Source organism: Rhineura floridana, chromosome 4 (assembly GCF_030035675.1).
Source record: "Rhineura floridana isolate rRhiFlo1 chromosome 4, rRhiFlo1.hap2, whole genome shotgun sequence".
NCBI lineage: Eukaryota > Metazoa > Chordata > Lepidosauria > Squamata > Rhineuridae > Rhineura > Rhineura floridana.
Window position 1 is genome coordinate 122,488,573 of NC_084483.1, and position 9,448 is coordinate 122,498,020.

General features: G+C 39.9%; 1 protein-coding gene across 3 annotated transcripts in view; it reads right to left on the reverse strand.

The window, feature by feature from the left end:
• The window catches only part of TAGAP (T cell activation RhoGTPase activating protein), a 28,277-nt gene extending 20,293 nt beyond the window's left edge, over window positions 1–7,984 (reverse strand). For 2 of the 3 annotated variants that reach the window (XM_061626360.1, XM_061626359.1), the window contains exons 1-2: window positions 7,899–7,929; window positions 4,202–4,312 (exon numbers count right to left, since the gene is read on the reverse strand). The gene's annotated coding sequence lies outside the window, so the exon portion shown is untranslated. Of the gene's footprint in view, window positions 1–4,201; window positions 4,313–7,898 lie in introns of all 3 variants that reach the window. The other variant, XM_061626361.1, reaches the window with a different exon arrangement.
• Window positions 7,985–9,448: the final 1,464 nt, after the last annotated feature.

Consider the following 9,448-nt stretch of genomic DNA (forward strand, 5'->3'; position numbering starts at 1 on the left):
GTTCAGTAGGGCTGAGTAGACATGATTAGAATTGCTGTGTTAGTTGAAATTATGAATAAGGACAAGGTACTTGTAAGTTTTTTTCACTGAGGAGAGAAAGCTATTTCAAAGCAAGGACAAGTAAGATAATCATGTATGGGAATCAGAAGATAATGAACCAAACTGCTAAGCTTTTTTCTCCTTCCCCCCCACCCCAAGAAGCAGCATCTGTTTTTATTCTTTTGTGAAACCCCAAATGGGAAAATCCCAACCGTGGCAAACATTTGTCTGTTTCAATAGTGCTTTTAAGGGAAGTGATGGCCATGGCAAATGGGAGTTGCTTGTGAGCAAATGGTGACAAATCTGTGCTTGTGATGCTAATGAGAAAAGAGCAGAGCTGAGCAGACAAAAGGATGCAACTCAGCCACTGACACTTCAACCCCCTCCCTCTCCCCTATATAATCTAGTAAAACAACCAGGGTTCTGCCCTGGTGCCTCTGAATGTTCATATACAGAATGTATTCCAGCTTTGTCAGAGTTGGCAGAATAATCATTTCCTGGGAAACAATAGAAACAGTGACCAAATAAAAAGGGAACAATTATATAAGGCGGTGGACAACCTGCTTGTCCTTTTTGTCTTCCTCTACCTGAAAACTGCTCTTAAACTACTTGGAAGAAACAAATCACCAGGAACAGATGGCATACCAATACAGTTGCTACAAGCTACTGAGACTGAATCTGTCCAAAATTTGACAAACATTTGTCAACAAATATGGAAAACTAAACAATGGCCCACAGACTGGAAGCGTTCAATATACATCCCAATTCCAAAGAAAGGGGATCCCAGGGAATGTAGTAATTATCGAACTATTGCCTTAATATCCCATGCAAGTAAAGTAATGCTCAAGATTCTACAACAAAGGCTCTTACCATATATGGAGTGAGAAATGCCAGACGTCCAAGCTGGATTTAGAAAGGAAAGAGGCACCAGAGATCATATCGCAAACATATGTTGGATAATGGAATGGACCAAGGAATTTCAGAAGAAAATCACCCTGTGCTTTATAGATTACAGCAAAGCCTTTGACTGTGTAGATCATGAAAAACTATGGAATGCTTTAAAAGAAATGGGGGTGCCACAGCATCTGATTGTCCTGATGCGCATCCTATTCTCTGGACAAGAGGCTACTGTAAGGACAGAATATGGAGAAACCGATTGGTTCCCAATTGGAAAGGGTGTGAGACAGGAGTGTACTTTACCACCCTATATGTTTAATTTATACACAGAACATATCATACGGAAAGCGGGACTGGACCAAGATGAAGGAGGTGTGAAAATTGGAGGGAGAAATATCAATAATTAAGATATGCAGACAATACCATACTACTAGCAGAAACCAGTAATGATTGGAAACAAATGCTGATGAAAGTTCAAGAGGAAAGCACAAAAGCAGGACTGCAGCTGAACATCAAGAAGACTAAAGTAATGATGACAGAAGATTTATGCAACTTTACAGTTACAAATTAGGACATTGAACTTGTCAAGGATTGTCAATACCTTGGCACAATCATTAACCAAAATGGAGACAATAGTCAAGAAATCAGAAAAAGGCTAGGACTTAGTGCGCTCTCTCTCTCTCTCTCTCTCTCTCTCTCTCTCACACACACACACACACACACATTTTTACATACTCTGAGGTAGGTATAGAAGGATCTGTTAATTTTGGTTCTCTCAGTTTTTAATTCTTTTATTCTTAAATTCAGTTCTCCACATTTCTGCAGCAATTTATGCTTAAAAAATTCTCATCAAAATTGATCAGCATTTTAGTGCAAATATCTCCTAAAGTACATTTTTGCAAGCAATTTTTCCTAATATAATGCAATTTTATATGCTGATTTCACAAATATATTCATTTTTACGCACACTTTCCCCTACTATATGCACTTTTTAAAGCACTGTTTGGCTGGAGAACTATTCATTCAGCACCAAATAAAAGTCCCACTGCATTTGGCCAGGATTGGCTCCACTTGGAACCTCTGATTGGGAGCTCCTGAGAGAAGTCAGTTCTGGCAGGGCTTGCGACTACAATCAACTTTACACTGTATTTCTCTAAAAGAAAAAGAAACAACCAACATGCTAGGGTTACAACAATGGGCTACACCTAAAGGTTGTCATACACTGTTTAACCCCCCTGCTCACCTGCAAAATGGGTATAACAACACTGGTTTATATCTCAGATTCCACAAGGGTTGTTGTTGTTGATTATTGTTATTAATAAAATAAAATTGGGAATCTGTGGGTTATGACATGTCCAGAGAGGTTAACTGTTCCCCACCCCTGCAGGCACCAACGTCTCCATTTACTTTTCTTAGAACTCCAGTACATTTATCTTTTCATAAATCTATGAAAGTTCTAGCTTTCATGGTTATACAGATTGTGAGAAAATTGCCGTCCTGGGCTCCTGCTGGGAGGAAGGGCAGGATATAAATATAATGATAATGATAATAATAATAATAAAAATTCTTAACTCCTGTAGGTAGTTTCTAGTAAAGGCCTGGCAACCCACAGGTTTCATAGGGATACTTTAGGATACGCAGAGTGGTCAGGAGGTGAGATATTCTAACTTCACCCAGACCCTTCTCACCTTGTTTCCTTGCTTTTCAGTATGCAACAAAAGCCCTTCTCCAGTTTATGACAAAAAGGAAACTGATTTTGAAAATATACTTTAAATTGTGCCACTATCCCTCAACTGTGCAAAGTAAATAGATAACATTTGAAGAAATCATTCAAGTTGCAGAAACAGAGTTTTATGAAGGGCTGGCCCTACCATTAACCAGAGCCTGACAGCTGCCTCAGGCAGCAGATATGGGGTGGAGGGAGGGGCAGTGGCCACCTCAGTCATTCCTCCTGAGCCCAGCCAGCCATTCCCCTCTGTTGGAGGAGAAAGCTAAGCATACGCTATGTGGCCTGCCCTCTGTTCCCTAAATTAGTCTACTGTCCTCAAGTGTCATCAGGGTTGCTATATATCATCCATCACCAGGCTCAAAATTCAAATGCCAGTTCAGTCAACTTCTGTACATGGATTGGGGGGCACCATTTTATCCTTTGTCTCAGGCAGCAAAATGTGTTGAGCTAGCCCTGGTTTTAGGATCATGCTTAATACACAAATTGAGATTTTTGACTGAGGCAATGTTTGAATGGTCTACATACAAGAACTGTGGCCAATATGTTTCTCTCAGACCTTTGAACCAAAGCAGTTTGGCCATAAGGAAAAATGTCTCTGACATGACTCCAGAGGCTGGGATACTACTTGCTCAAGGTGAATGTGATAGAGTGGCCACATCCTAAAACAGACCTAAGCTCATTATTTCAGTGGCCTTAAGAGCACCTAACTCAATATTGGATGGTGATGTGTTGTTTTAGAAATTTATGTGCTGTGTCCCCTCAACCCCTGTATAATTAATGCACATTTTTACAGAGAAAATGTTGAACAAAATGTTCTGAAGTACAAAGTGATAACTATTCATAAAAAACATGCTCACAAATGAGAAACTAATCTTCAAAGTAGATTGTGATCTGTGTATTGTCTTGTTGCCATTAGCAACTGCTACCGCTCTTTTACTATTTTAAACAGACGTCCCTAGTTTGTACAGCTACCAGTATTTTAAAATTGAATGACTTTTGTATTAATAACTTAAAAGGTTAGCTTTCTCTTCATCATAGATATCAGATTATGTGGAAAGTGAGAATCCCTGTTTTGGGGAACAAAGGATATTCCACAACTGTGAGTGTCTTTTATAGTTTAATTGCCTTTTATTGTTCCAAATTTCCCTCACTCTCTTTTAATTTTAAAAGTCAACGCTGCCTTTCCATGTTAGTTTATCAAAGTCCTTGTATTCACACACCTACAATCTAGAACAGCCTTGGCCAATCTGGTGCTCTCCAGATGTTTCAGACTACAGCTCCTGTCAATCTTAACCAGCATGGCCATGCTGGCTGGGGGCGATGAGAGTTATAGTCCAAAACAACTAGAGGGCACCAGGTTGGTGAAGGTTGATCTAGAAACTAAGTAGAACCAGGCAAAATATGAGATATTTCTCATAAAGGAGAGCACTTCATAGTGTTCCTTATATAGCCAGAATCGTCCATCCTGTTGTTTTAACTAATATAACCCTTTAAAAATATTACAATGAGTTGGAATACAGAGCAGCCTTAAAATACCTCGAAACTGGCAAGGCAGGTGGGTAGGAGGTGGGATGTGTGGTTTATCTCCATGCATGTTTGCCACGACGATTATACTTGATCAGTTGAGACAGCTCACACATTCAAATGCTGCAAATCATCAAGCACAGTGAAAAGAAATCATTCACATATAGATGACCTTTAGGGGTGGGGGGGGGTAGAGAATTTGTTCATGCTTCCTGACCCAATATATAAACCAAACCACCGGCCTACTTCAAAGCTGCAGTACTCTGAATTTTGTGTTGTAGTTCTCCTGCCCAAAAAGGCACACAAGAATGTTTATATTACTGAAAATAATCTGCAAAAATGTGTTACATTAGGCAAAATTGTGAGAACTGAAATGAAGATTGGAAAAATGAGAAACTGAAATTGGCAGATTTGTCCATCCTTAGGGGCCTTAAGTATAACTCTACTAAAATGAGAATGCAATCCTGTTTATGCTTACTGGAGGCTTGCGGGGGGGGAGCATGTTAGCAAACAAAATTGAAATTAAATGTTTGCATAGAGCAACAGCTGGTCATGGGCACCAACTCCTCTTGATTCTAAACCCTATTACATTGCCCCCACTGCACTTAAGAGATCACCTGTCTACAAATAAACCTTCGTTTGGGTTCGTCAGTCAAGGAACCTGGCACGATTATTGTATAGGAAAAGCAAAGTACAACTTCCCAAACAATGGGATTAACTCACATGGGTGTTAATGATATTGATGTGCAAAATGACTGCTCTATAGCCCTGTTCAGTTGTTCAGTACCTGTGGTTACCAAACAGATGAAGGGGCTCTCTAGAATATGTCCACATAGACCCACCACTAGATGCCTATACGTGCTCTGGCCATGTCTCTAGGCGATGATCAGTTGGTATCATTCTGAAGCAAGCAGGGGCTCCCTTCAGACTGATGTTAACAAGCATATCATAGTGTACTTGAACTATGATAACAGGATGCTGAACTAGATGGGCTCTTGGCTTGATCCACCAGGCTCTTCTTATGTTCTCATGCTGACTGCATGTCAGCTAGGTGTGTGTGTATGCCCACATGTACATTGGTGTCTACAGGACAGGGCTAGCTGGGTACATTCTAGAGAGCTCCTTCACATGTTTGGTACTCATAGATACTGAAGAACTGAATTTGGCTTATCGTAGATTTAACTCCACAGACAGAACTTTCACATCACCAGTCCATACATTCAGCTGCAAGTCATCAAGTGTTCACTAATAACTGATGATAAATCAAAAGATGTACATGAACCAGTCGATGGATTATGAAAACAAAACCTACCTCCTGAAGCTTACAAAAGGAATAAAACCTTTGCTATTTGGATAATTCCTATTTACCTGGGCATTCAATAGCTGAAAGTCCTGTCCCTGGCAACTCTAAAAACAGTTTGAGAGTAGGTGATTGCTTTTAGGAGTTTTTAATGGTTTTTAGAAAGTTGTTTTTAATTCTTTTTAGAAGACTGTTTTTAGAAATTTTAGTTGTATTGTTTTAGTATTGACATGTTTGCCACCCTGGATCTCTTGAAATGGATCTCTTTAAAAGATGACACTGCTGGACTCCACCTTGTGGCCATGTTTAGCTCTTTAACCCATGTGTCGCATGGAAAGGAGGAGGAAGGTGTGTGATATAAATCTAATAAATAAATAATTAAACAAATCTGGCCTTTGACAAAGTTAAACACCCAAATTCTAAGCTAAAAGTGATACATAAACAATGCCCTTCATCAAGTTATTCAGCTCAGTTATTAAAACTAAGAAGCAAACATTAGTGTAAGTGAGCTTAACATGATTGGGAATTGCACCTTACAGCTTCTCAAATCACTTCAAGCCGCCTCTGACATCACAGCATTCCATAAGTGACAAGACTTCTTTTGAAAGAGGACAGGTAAGAGTAGCAATATAAAGTGCAGTGTCAGCTTGTCATTTTCCAGAAATTTAAAAGCAAATGTAATGGGTGTTGAAGCTCACCTGTATGCCTTTCCCTTAGTTTATTCAACTAACCAAACAAAAGGATAGCATGTGTACATTTGTGTGTGCATCTGTGTATGCACACATATACATTCAGACAAAAGACAATGTCACAGCCTATATAATACATTTTATAGCCATTTTTTTCCTGACAGCGTTTCCCTGCTCATGAAATCTTCACTGCGTTTGTATAACCACAGCAAGAACATCTGCTTGTTCAAAAACATTTTCTAGTTGCAGGCTTCCTTTTAAAAAGGAATCTTGGCTTCACCTTTCCTTTCATTTATCAGATGAATAAATGAAATTGAGATCATTCCCCCTGAGGACAGCTTACAAACTGGACCTTATTTGGTATCTTCTTGAAACTTGTCATAATAAAGATCCTTTCCTTGGTGATTCAAAACCTTAAGTAGCATTTGGGAGATCCTTTACTTCTAAATAAGAGAAAACATAATTAAAGGTGTTTTTAGTATCAGTTTCAGTTTTTATCTCCCAACTCACATGGTTTAGTAACTGTTAAATTGTATTTATTTGAACTCACTGGCTATATGCCTCTGTTGCAACATTACAGTATCATGCAAATCAGGAAATTGTCATTGACAAGGGTACATTCTTTTTCCAGCCAAGCTCATTTCCAATCTCAGAACTTAGCTGAGAAGATAAATGCTGGGGGGGGGGCAGACTGCATGGAGAAAACCATTTACTTTAAAAACTAGGACTTCCCTCCTGCTTTATGTATTACTAAGGACCTTAACCAAACAGCCAACTCACTAAAGTCTAGCCCTCTGTGTTAGAGTACATGGCAATATGTTTTTCTTTTTTACTAGATCTGCTCTCTGTCCATTGATATACATCAGGGATAGTCAATGTGGTGGCCTCCAGATGTTGTTGTGAACTACAACTCCCATCAGCCACAGCCAGCACGGCCAATGGTCATGGATGAAGATGGTCAACATCTAGTTGGCTACCCCGACACAGATTGATGCAGTGTTTTGAAAGTTAAAAAAATTGCTAGCTTTCATGTTATTAAAATGCTGATGCATTTAGAGGAAGGTGACACAATACCAACTGTTTGTGCGACAGTTGGAACAAAGAGGAAGAGTATGGCCTGCGAAACTTTAGTCTAGCGACTGTGGGAATTAACTTTTGGTGTTGTCATAGGAGTTGCTAAACTAAATAACAATGGGGTTTTTCTCAGAATGTGATTTTCTAGAGAAAAAACAGCTATGGCTCATAAACACAGCACATTGTTAAAACTGTGGAATTTGCTCCAACACAAGATAGTGGTGGCCACCAACTTGGATGGCTTTAAGAGAGGTTTAGACAAATTTATGAAGGATAAGGCTTTCGATGGCTACTAGCCACAATGGATATGTTCTACCTCTACTGTCAGTACCAGTTGCAGGGAATCAGAAGTGGGGGAGAGTGCTGTTGCACTCAGGTTCTGTTTGCCAGCTTCCCATGGGCACCTGGTAGACCACTGTGAGAACAGAGTGTTGGACTAGATGGGCCTTTGGCCGGATCCATTAGGCTCTTCTTATGTTCTCATAAGTATGTGTATGTCAATACATCAAGAGATATATGGATGTTGCAAGTTCATAGCTGAGTCTGTTAAATACGAATCTTATCCTTTGTGGCAATGTTGAGTTATTTATCAGTTCATAATCAGAATCCAATTGAGAAATAGCACTGAAATAGTGCTGAGGCTCACCTGAAGGATGCAATGCAGGTGCTGGTGGACCGCATGAAGATGACAGAATTCATAGAGCTGATGGTAAATTCATAAGAGCCCTGTTCCTTTTCATTTTCACTGAATGCCACATCCAGTTCACTTTGGATTCTATGATAGAAGAAAAGCAGAATATAAATGTTGGATATTTAATTAGCTAGCACAGAAGGGGTAATATAAAGCAAAGAAGCAAGAGACAGGAGGTTCCCTAGTATTCTTCCTGTGCTTTTACCACTAAAATTGCTCCCCCAGCCATTTTTCTCCCATTGGGGGGTACTTCTAATCTTGGAGTACCACTGAGAGAAAACTAGGTGAAAGTAGTTTCGGGGGGGGGAGTGTGTGTGGGGGAGAAGAGGTCAGCATCCCTCCCCCTTCATTCTTTAAAGCACTCCCACCCTGTTTTACGAGGATTATGTGGCAAACCACATTCTAATATACAGGCCTTCTACCATAATACCTAGGTAACCCCTGAGTGGAAGACCTAACCCTGGTTCGTTTGTCCCAAACAAAGGCAAAGTACAGGAACAAAGGAAAACAAATGAAATTCTTAGAGGTTTGGGGTTGTATTCAACTAAGTCCAACTCAGACTAGACCAGCTAATATGAATGAACCTAAGTTGGCCGTGTCCAGGGCTTTTTTTGGTGACATCATTCACTGGTACAGAGTACCAACACCTCTTTTTTGCTGCCCATGGCTGACATTTTGTGCTGGCACCCATGGCGCTTTTATCAATAATGAGTACCAGCATCTCATTCTTTACCAAAAAATCACTGATCATGTCTATTAATGTCAATGGGTCTACTCTGAGCAGGACTAGCATTGAATAGCACCCTTTCTTTACTGTTCAGCAGTATGCAAACTTGGTTAAATAACAAAACAAAAAATTAAGCATTTTAAAAGGTTTGCCGCCACTGTTTCTAGTGCAAGCCTTCCTGCTGCACCAGCAGTACTGCCCCATTTATACACAGACACTCACTGGGGAATGGAACAGTGGTGAGTGAAAGGAAAATTAAAACGTAACAGCCAAGAGAAACACATTTAATTGTTTCTAGCTCCTGAAACTAATGCCAGTTCAGCTTGGAGAGTACTGGTCTAGTCCCCATTCTATTGATAAATTGCAAATTGAGGAAAACATTTTCTTTCATTTTTATCCCACCTTTCCTTCAAGTCATTCAGGAGGACAGCATACATGCCCTTCTCTGCATTGTGTCCTCACAACAATCCTGGGAGGTAAGTTAGGCTGAGAAAGAGTGAATGAATTAAGGTCACCCAGTAAGCTTCATGGCTGAGTGGAGACTGGAACCTGGTCTCCTCAGTTCTAGTCCAACACTCTAACCACTATGCCACGCTGGCTCTCTTTAAGCTTTAAGTTAGATTCCTACATTGAGCAGGGGGTTGGACTCGATGGTCTTATAGATACCTTCTGACTCTATTATTCTATGATTCTATACAAGGAAACTAAATATGGCATATGTGTAGTCCCATTCTCCAGTTTTGTCCTAGGTTGATATAAAGCTCTGTTAAAAATGTAG